Raw genomic sequence first — 9782 nt, forward strand, 5'->3', positions numbered from 1 at the left:
TATAATAGTAGCTATATGTGTGACTTAGAAAGAAAAAGATGATGGGACCATAGGGGGGGAAATGGGCAAAATATATATATATATATACCAGTATAGACAGATAATTGTAGAAATAATAGTTAACCCATGTCTGCAACCTTAGGAGAACTTCTGTAGCCTCCAATGGAGGGAATGCGGATACAGAACACTGGTGGTGGGTACGGTACAGAATTGTACCCGTTATCTTTTAATACTGATTTACAAAATTACATCACTAATAAAATTTAAAATAAATTTTCAAAGGAGACTAATGCAAGTTATTCATCCAGTCTCCTTCAAAGTTCCATACCATGGCCCTAAGTCCAGTGACATTGCCTAGTTCTCTGTTCAAACAGAAAATGGACCATCTGGCAATAGGTAGGAGATAACTGTTTGCACATTTAAAAAAAAAATACAGTGAAAGCTTATTATAAACAATTATCTATTTTACTTAGACCCAGGGGTCCTGGGGTTTAATAAACAGGAAGGAATCAGTTGTATTTCAGCCACCACTTAATATTCTTGCAAATAACTTGCATCATTTGAAACCACAGAAGTCTGAGACAGAGATAGTACTTGGAGTCATTTGGGAAAAAAAAAAATCCCCAATATAAATCATATTCTACTATTGTTTCAACTCTATGTTTTAATTTATAAAATTCCTAGTGATGTGTATAGTAATCTTCATATGTTGAGGTTTTATTTCCAATGAGTATATGTTTTAGTTATTATTGTATAATATTTTCTCCAATTTTTATTTGTGACTAATAGTAAGTTATAACATAAGACTACAGGGTACAGTTCCACACCACAGTCTCTATCACATTTTTGTGTCCTCACCTTCCCACCTCCCAAAAATAACCACCATAGTTTTTACAAAGTCTTAGAAACAGTTTGCTTGTTGTTTGGTTCTTATTTAAGTTCATGTGTATCAGTTCTCTAGATCCCACATGAGGGAAACCATCTGGTACGTTGCCTTTTATCTCTTTATTTTGCTAAGCATAATCCCTGCAATTTTATTAATTTCATCCTAAAGGACACAATATTTTTTTGATTGTAGAATAGTATTCCATGGAGTATCTACCCCATAACTTCTTTAGCCAGTCATCTGTCAATAAGGGATTTTGCCTGCTTCCACTCTTCAGATATTGTGAAAAATGCAGCTATGAATCCATAGGGGTGCATATGTACCTTCAAATTAGTGACTGCATGTCCTTTGCATAAATATCTAAGAGAGGTATGCTAGGTCACATTCAGTCTTCCAAAGAGGCTATATCAGTTTTCACTCCCACTAGGAATGGAACAGAGGCCCTTTTTCTTCACAACCTCTCCAACGCCTGTCATTTCCTGATTCGTTGATGTAAGCCATTCTTAGGTGTGAAATGGAGTAAGTAGCTATAGTGTACATTTCTCTAATGGTAAGTGGAGCAATTATTCATATGTCATTGTGTATTTCTTCTTTAGAAAACTGTTTAGTTCTTTGGCCCACTTTGCATTATTTTTCTTCTTTTGTTGAGCTCTAGTTCTTTACAGATGTTTGATATCAGTCATTTGTCCAATGTGTGGTATCTTATTTTCTCCCATTTACTGGGTTGCCTCATTATCCTTGTGTAGTTTTCTCTGTGTGTAGAGGCTTTTTAGTTTCATTTAATCCCATTTATTTACTTTTGTTGTCATTGCCCATGGAGTTGATTCTCCAAATACATCTTTCATTTGAAGATCCTGTCATGTTTCACTGATGTTTTCTTCTATATCTTTTAGAGTTTCAGGTGTAATATTGATGTCTTTGATCCATTTTGATTTAATTTTGGTATGTAGAGTTAAGTGGTTACCCAGTTTCACTTTTCTACATACAATTTTCTATATCCATTTGTTGAAGAGATCTACTTTGCTCCACTGTTTTTTTCTTTTTTCTTTTCTTTTGTTGCCCTTGTTTTATTGTTGTAGTTATTACTGTTGTTGTTGTTGGATATGAGAGAGAGAAATGGAGAGAGGAGGGGAAGACAGAGAGAGGAAGAGAAAGACAGACACCTCCAGACCTGCTTCACTGATTGTGAAGTGACTAACTTGCAGGTGGGGAGCCAGAGGCTTGAACCAGGATCTTTATGCCGGTCTTAGCACTTAGCGCTACTGCTCGACTCCCCAACTGAATGGTTTTATGTGCTGAGCTCTTATTAGTAGTCATTTCTCCAACCCATAAGGAAACTTCAAGTGGGGAAGAACCATAACTTTTTTTTTAACTTTTTATTTATAAAATGGAAACACTGAAAAGACCATAGAGGGGTACAATTCCCACCACCAGAGCTCCATATCCCATCACCTCCCCAAATAGCTTTCCTAGTCTTTAATCCACTAGGAGTATGGACCCAGGGTCATTATGGGGTGCAGAAGGTAGAAGGTCTGGCTTCTATAATTGCTTCCCTGCTGAACAAGGGCGTTGGCATGTGGCTCCATACTCCCAGTCTGTCTCTCTCTTTCTCTAGTGGAGCAGAACTCTGGGGAAGCAGGGCTCCAGGAAAAAGAACCATAACTTTTACTGTTATTTTTTTAGATAACTTTTACTGTTATTTTTTTAGATAGTACTTAAGTATGCATACTTTTATGTCTGGATTTACTTTACCTCAATACAAATGCTTGAGGTTCATTCATTTTTACATCTCTAGCTTTTTCTCTACCAATACATAATATATTACAACAAGAATATAGATATTCCCTTACTGATAAGCATTTGTATCATTTCTAGTTTTATCCAAGATAAGAAAGGTGTTGTGAATAGTCTCGTAGAAGTATTTATAGCACAAATGCTCATTTCCTTGAGATTTCTATCTAAAGTATATTGCTGTGTCACAGAATAAGCATTTAAGTTTAGTATATACTGCTGAGCAGTTTTCCAGAGTAGGTCAATGTCATTATTCACCTCATTCCCCCAGTCATGAAAGTACGAGTTGCCCCACAACCTTATTAGTATCCAGTACCGATAGTCTTTTTGGTTTTGGTCATTCTATTTAGTGTACAATAATATCTTATTGGGGTTTCAGTTTGTATTTTTCTGATGAGTAATTATGCTGAATGGAAATCTCTTTGGGTGATCCTTGCCCTTCTCTAAGTGTAAGAAGGACTATTTAATGGCAGAGTAGAAGTTGATTTGGCTAACTACAAGTTCAGATACAATATACTTTAGATTTCCTGTGTTCTACTGATCTGTTTATATTATTCTCTGTTCACTCCAAAAGCAAAGAATTTTTATTAGAAGTCTCACTTTTAATGTCTGCAGCATGTTCAGAAATAGTCTAACTAGAAGAAATTATCCTCGCATTTTCATATATGAAAGTTAGGCTTTATGGAAGTTTTTGATGGAGTATTTTGCAGAGCACAGCTTATGTCTGGCAGGATTGGTCTAAGGATCATAAGACATACTCAGAGCATCAGGAGGAATCACTCACTTTGGGATGCATTGGATCGACCTTCTCGTGGTGCATCCCGTGAGTACCCATTTATTGGGGAAACTGACGATCCTTCCTAGCCGACTGAATCCACATGGATCCCAGTCACTTTCAAAGCCAGCAACAAGCAGACATCAGGCTCAACCTGATGCTGTTGACTGGCTACGGAAGAAGGGCAAACGCTAGAAGAAGAAAACTCACTTGGTAAAAACATGAGACTTGGGCACATAATTCAATCCTTGGTTCCACATGTACCAGAGTGGTGCTCTGACATGTCTCTATTTTCTCATGGAAGCCACTCAGATTCATGTGAAGTAAAACACACACAAAATTTTTTCCCCAAAGATGTTTCAAGGAAATTCTTAGCTCCATTTGATCATTTTCAAGTAGTTGTCTCAACTCTTCTCCTTATAATGGCAAAGACAGTCATCAGCCCCTTAAGCTTACATAATTCTTATAATTATTGGTCTTAATTTTTACATGTTTATTCTTTACTGGCTCTAGAAGGCTAGTGAGAGTCTCTGATCTGTCTAGCCTGAACTATAGTGACTGGGTAGAGGGAGAACTCTGGACATGCCTAGGTCAGATGTATCTGAACCGCAAAGATCAAGAAAGGGGAAGAGGTGCTTATTCCAAGAGGCCTCAGCAAACCAAAAGGCATATCCATCACTTGCCTAAGCTGTCATTGGGACTCATCTTCAGAATGGATTGCCAATACTAGTGATATTCTCTCTCTCTCTCTCTCTCTCTCTCTCTCTCTCTCTCTCTCTCTCTCTCTCCTCTAGTAGCCTACCCTGGTTTTCTCTTGACTTTTCATTTTTTCTATAACTTAGCAGTCAGGAGAAAATAGATTAGTACTTTTCTGGAGCAAGTATCTCTGGGAAAACTTACCTAAAACCCAACAATGGAACACTACAGTATCTATAATGGAATAGCAGTACTAATGGACCCCACACCTACAAACATCTAATTTTTGACATGGGGTGGGGGGGAGGAAACTATTAAATAGACTAAGGAGAGTCTCTTCAACAAAAGGTGTTGGGGAAATTGGTTGAAATGACAGAAGAATGAAACTGAACCACTATTTCACCACACACAAAAGTAAACTCTAAATTGATAAAGGACTTGGATGTTAGACCAAGAACTACCAAATACTTAGAGGAAAATAGTAGAATTATTTTCTATCTAAGTTTTATAGGTATCTTCTATGACAAATCCAATTGCAAGGAAGGCAAAAACAAAAATCAATCAATGGGATTATATCAAATTAAAAAACTTCTGCACAGCAAGAGAAACCATCACTCAAAGAGACTCCTTACAGAATGGGAAAAGACCTTTATAGGCCATACATCACTCAAGAGGCTAATAACCAAAAAATATATAAAGAGCTCACAAAACTCAGCAACAAAATAACAAATGACCTCATTCAAAATTGGAGAGGATGTGAAGAGAATATTCACCAAAGAAGAGGTCCAAAAGGCATATAACAGACATATAAAAAAATTCTCCAAATCACTGACAGAGAAATGCAAAGAAATAAAACAATGAGATACTACTCCTGTCAGGATGTCATACATCAGAAAGGATAGTAACAAATGTTAGAGAGGCTGCAAGGGTAAAGGAATCCTCCTGCACTGATGGTGGGAATATGAATAGCTCCAACCCCTGTGGAGAACAGTCTGGAGAACTCTCAGAAGGCCAGAAATGGACCTAACCTATGACCCTGCAATTCCTCTCCTGGGATATATCCTATGAAACCAAACACACCCATCCAAAAAGATCTGTGTATACCTATACTCATAGCAGCACAGTTTGTAATAGCCAAAACCTAGAATCAACCTAAGTGTCCAACAGCAGATGAGTGGCTGAATAAATTTTATTAAGAATGATGACTTCACCTTCACCCCATCTTAGATAGATCTTGAAGGAATCTTGTTATATAAGATAAGCCAGACAGAGAAGAATATGGAATAATCTCACTTATTGACAGAAATTGTGAAGATCAGAAAGGGGAAACACAAAACAGAAAACAGAATTTGAACTGGTTTTGATGTATTGCACCAAAATAAAAGACTCAGGTGAGGGCAGTGTTCAGGTTCTGGTGCAAGATGGTGGAGGAGGACCTAGGCTGGGGTTGAGAGTGTTTTTCAGAAAATTGAGAAAGTCTATACATGTATCAAAAGCTGCATTTACTATAAGTCATTAATCTCCCAATAAAAAATAAATTTAAAAATTACATTTAAAAAATACTAATGGATATTTAGATGAATAAAAACATTAAGACTGAACTAGCAGAATCATTTAAGATTGACCAAGAAATTTAACAATGCAGGGACTCTCCAAATTTCTGAACCCTGGATGAAATAAAGTAGGGTGATCACTTTAAAAACAAAATATTCTATGCCTGGGGAATCAAGTGAAAAAAAATTACTGAGATGCTTTAATCATCACCTCTGATTTATAAATGATTGATAATTTGTTCTGCATCAATAGGACAAGAATTAATCAAACTAATGACTTAAAACAAACAGAATTTGAAAGATAAGGAAACTCATTTTGTGTTTTAAAAAGGGGGAAATTGACTTAACAATTGTTGTCAGTGAGCACTTATTCTGACTTATTTGTCAAATGCTATGCTAATGCTTTATATGTGACAGCTAGTCTTTCTAACCTTTATATGAAGCAGATACTCATACCATTTCTGAAGCAATGTTAGGAGTTTCCTCTTGACAAGGCACTATTAATGCATTGCATTTTACTTTTTTCTTTCTATTTCTTTGGTCTTTGAGTACAGAGTGGGGAAGTAAAATCACCTTGATCCATACGGATGACAGAAGTATTAGACTCAGGGTTGGAGCGATAGCTCAGACTTTCATATCTGAGGCACTGGAGGTTGCATATTCACCCCCACACCTCCCTGGCACCACAAACCATAGCTGAGCAGTGCTCTGAAAAGAAGAGCCCCTTGAAATACACACATACACACACAAAAACAACTTCCTAGCTGCTTCTAACATGAAGACCACAAATTTCATCTGCTATATTCTTACCTTTAGATTCGATTATCATTTTTTTTCTGCTTTATATCTTAATTTTTTTTGGTCATCAAGTTGCAGATGCTACCATGATGCCAACCTGACTTCTCTGAGCAGATGACCTCACCAAGGGGTCCTGGAACCCCATTTCCCCAGAACACTACCCCACTAGGAAAAGATAGAAATAGGCTGGGGGGTATGGATCAACCTGTTAATGACAATGTCCAGCAGAGAAGCAATTACAGAAGCCATACCTCTCACCTTCTGAACCATATTCCCAGAGGGATAAAGAAGAGAAAAGCTTCCAATGGAGAGAATTGGATGTGGTATAAACTGTGTGGAATTGTACCCCTCTTATCCCACAATATTATTGATCATTATTAAATCACTAAAAGGAGGAAGAAAGAAGGGGAGGAGGAGATAATGATGATAATGATAAAGAAAAAATGAAAAAAAAAGATGGTAAAAAAAATGGGGGGGGAGGAAGGAAGGAAAGAAGGGAGAAAAGACAAGACAACCAGGGCCTGACTACCACTTAGCGTGTGTTCAACCCCCCTCCCTATTCACCTTTCCTTGTTTTCCCCCACCAGATGCCACTGTCTTGTCCACATGCAGTGTACTTGTCTTGTAATGAATGACTAAAACCAATGAGAGTGAGCTGCCACAGTGAAACATACCAAGTGAAAGGACAAAGGCACACTCTGAAGGCACATCCCAGGGGTCCAGTGGCTGTTAGCTCCAGAGAGTGACAGGAGACACAATGGGCTGGGGCTTTCCAGTCATCTCATGGACATTCCTTAGAGTGTGTATACCACAGTTAAGTTCTCTCAAAATGAGCTCTCTTTCTCAAAAGCTTTTCAGAGATCTTTGAACTACTGGCTTATTGTGAGAAACATTCTTGCTACTCCTGAGGGGTTTTGTTTTCCTCCTCAATCTAAATGCTAATATTTATTTAAATATTAAATGTTAATATTTAAGACTTGCTTCTAGAAGTCATTCTGGTCTGTGTCCTGATTCTAGAAAATTGTGTTAACTGCCCTTTCCAACCCTATGATTATTTTGTTAAATGATTTTCCATAGCTTTATAAAAGTTCACGTGATGATTTAATAGAAGCAAAAAGTCAACAAGTAAAGAAACAAGAAACAATCTCACCTGCCTAATACATAAGTTCATATCTTTTTAAAAATATTGTTCCCCCCAGAAAGTATTCCTACAATGACAGCTATTTTATGGTTTGTATTTTACTATACTACAACATCAGCATTTCACTATGTGGATACAACTACCTAAATAAAACAAGGTGAATTTTATAGATGCCATGTGTTCTCATCACTTTATACTAAAGCAGACACACTGGAACAATTTCTTGAAAAAGTGATAAAAGGAACTGAATGACTTTTATCTTCAGTGGATCATCAAAGAACTGGGTTGCTGACCAAAGAATTGGCTCAACAAGTAGAGCACAGGACTTGCATGGATGAGGACCAGGTTTGATCTTCAGCACTGCATGTTGAAATGATGCTCTGGCTCACGCCTCTCTTTTCTCTAATAACTGAATTTATTTTTAAGGTCATCAAAATAGACAACTTAGTGTACTACTTGCCATTTATGTGACTTAGGTTTGAGACTGGCCCCCTTGATATTGAAGGAAATTTTGATTATGTGTTTTCTATCTACCTCATTCCCACTCAATCTTTATTTGGAAAAGTCTGCATGGTAGAGAAAGAAAGAAATAGAGAAAGAAAGAAAAGAAAAGAAGAAAGGAAGGGTGGAAGGAAGGATAGGAGGCTTGAACCCCAGTCCTTGCACATGAAAAAATATGTTCTCCCAGGTGAGCTGTCTCCCAAGCCTGCGTGATCTTTTAAGCAACCTTGTCATATGCAAGAATTACACAAAAAAGCAGCTTCAGAAATGATACTCTCAAGTCTGTCTCTCCCTCTCTCAAATCTGTTGTGGAAGGGGAAACAGTGAAATCATGCAGCTATGAAACCCTGGCAAGAAATAAATAAGAGCATTTCACAAGCCTCTTTCCTGAAAAGTGCTCCAGAAGTACCGGGCAAAGTCAACGACTTACTCTTCCTATATGCATGTCTCTGGGACAGAAATAGAAGGGCTAAGGAGTCATCATGGGTGAATAGGCTGTGTTCTATCTGAATCTCCCCCCCCCCCCCTTTTCCTTATACCAGTTTTTGCACTGAGAGAAACCGTCACACAGAAGGAAGAGAAAGGACATTTCAGTATTAGATTTGCCTTTAGGGAACAACTATTGAGAAGTGGCAAATTTATTGAGTGGATGGTCACTAGCAAGTACAGCTCTGTGGTGATGCTGACGCCAACTGGTGCAAAATTTTGCAACAGAAAAACACGGGAATCTTCACAGCATCAAATGAAAACAAGAATCACTTAGGATTTCTTTGAGTTTTGTTTTGGGAATTGAACCCAAGGCCTCATACATGCAAAGCATGTGCTTTCCCACTGAGCTGCATTCCAGCGTCTACCTATTATCTCAGTGAGTCCTATTAATTAAAAAATTGCTTATTTAATTATATCTCATATAAGCTACTGAGAGAAGTTTTTCTTTAATAAATGTGCATTGCTGATCTCTGTGTGTAGAAGACATGGAATATTTGAGAAATTCTTGGTTAGCTATGCTAGACGATGGAGTCATTTTTAGTTATTTGCAAAACTACATGGAAAAACAACTCTTTGAATGTGATTTTTAAAGTGAAGTTACTACTCATATCAAGAAACATTTGCACTGGAGTCGGTAGTGCAGCGGGTGGTTAAACACACGTGGCACCAAGTGCAAGGACCGGTTTATGGATTTGGGTTCGAGCCCCCAGCTCTCCAACTGCAGGGGAATCGCCTCTCTCCATTTCTCTGTCCTATCCAACAACAACGACATCAATAACAACAATAATAACTACAACAATAAAAAACAAGGACAACAAAAGGGAATAAATAAATATTTTTTTTAAAAAAAGAAATACTTGCTTTAGCAAATAAATAGTGATAATAAATGGTCTTCAGTTTAGATTTGGTCCAGATTCCACTACTAGTTGTTGACGTGAAACAGCTATTACATTCTGTTTGATGATTAAAATAATGCATGTAAGATGAACCCAGAGAGATATTGCAGGATTAAAAGTGCTCATAATAAAAATGGAGTTGACACAATTATATTAGTTTCCTACTGCTGCTTTAACAACTTCAATTCATGGGCTTAAAACAAACATACTATCTTAGAGTCTGGACACCCAAAGTTCTAAAATTAAAATGCTATTC

The sequence above is a fragment of the Erinaceus europaeus genome, chromosome 1 (genome assembly GCF_950295315.1).
Source record: "Erinaceus europaeus chromosome 1, mEriEur2.1, whole genome shotgun sequence".
Taxonomy (NCBI): domain Eukaryota; kingdom Metazoa; phylum Chordata; class Mammalia; order Eulipotyphla; family Erinaceidae; genus Erinaceus; species Erinaceus europaeus.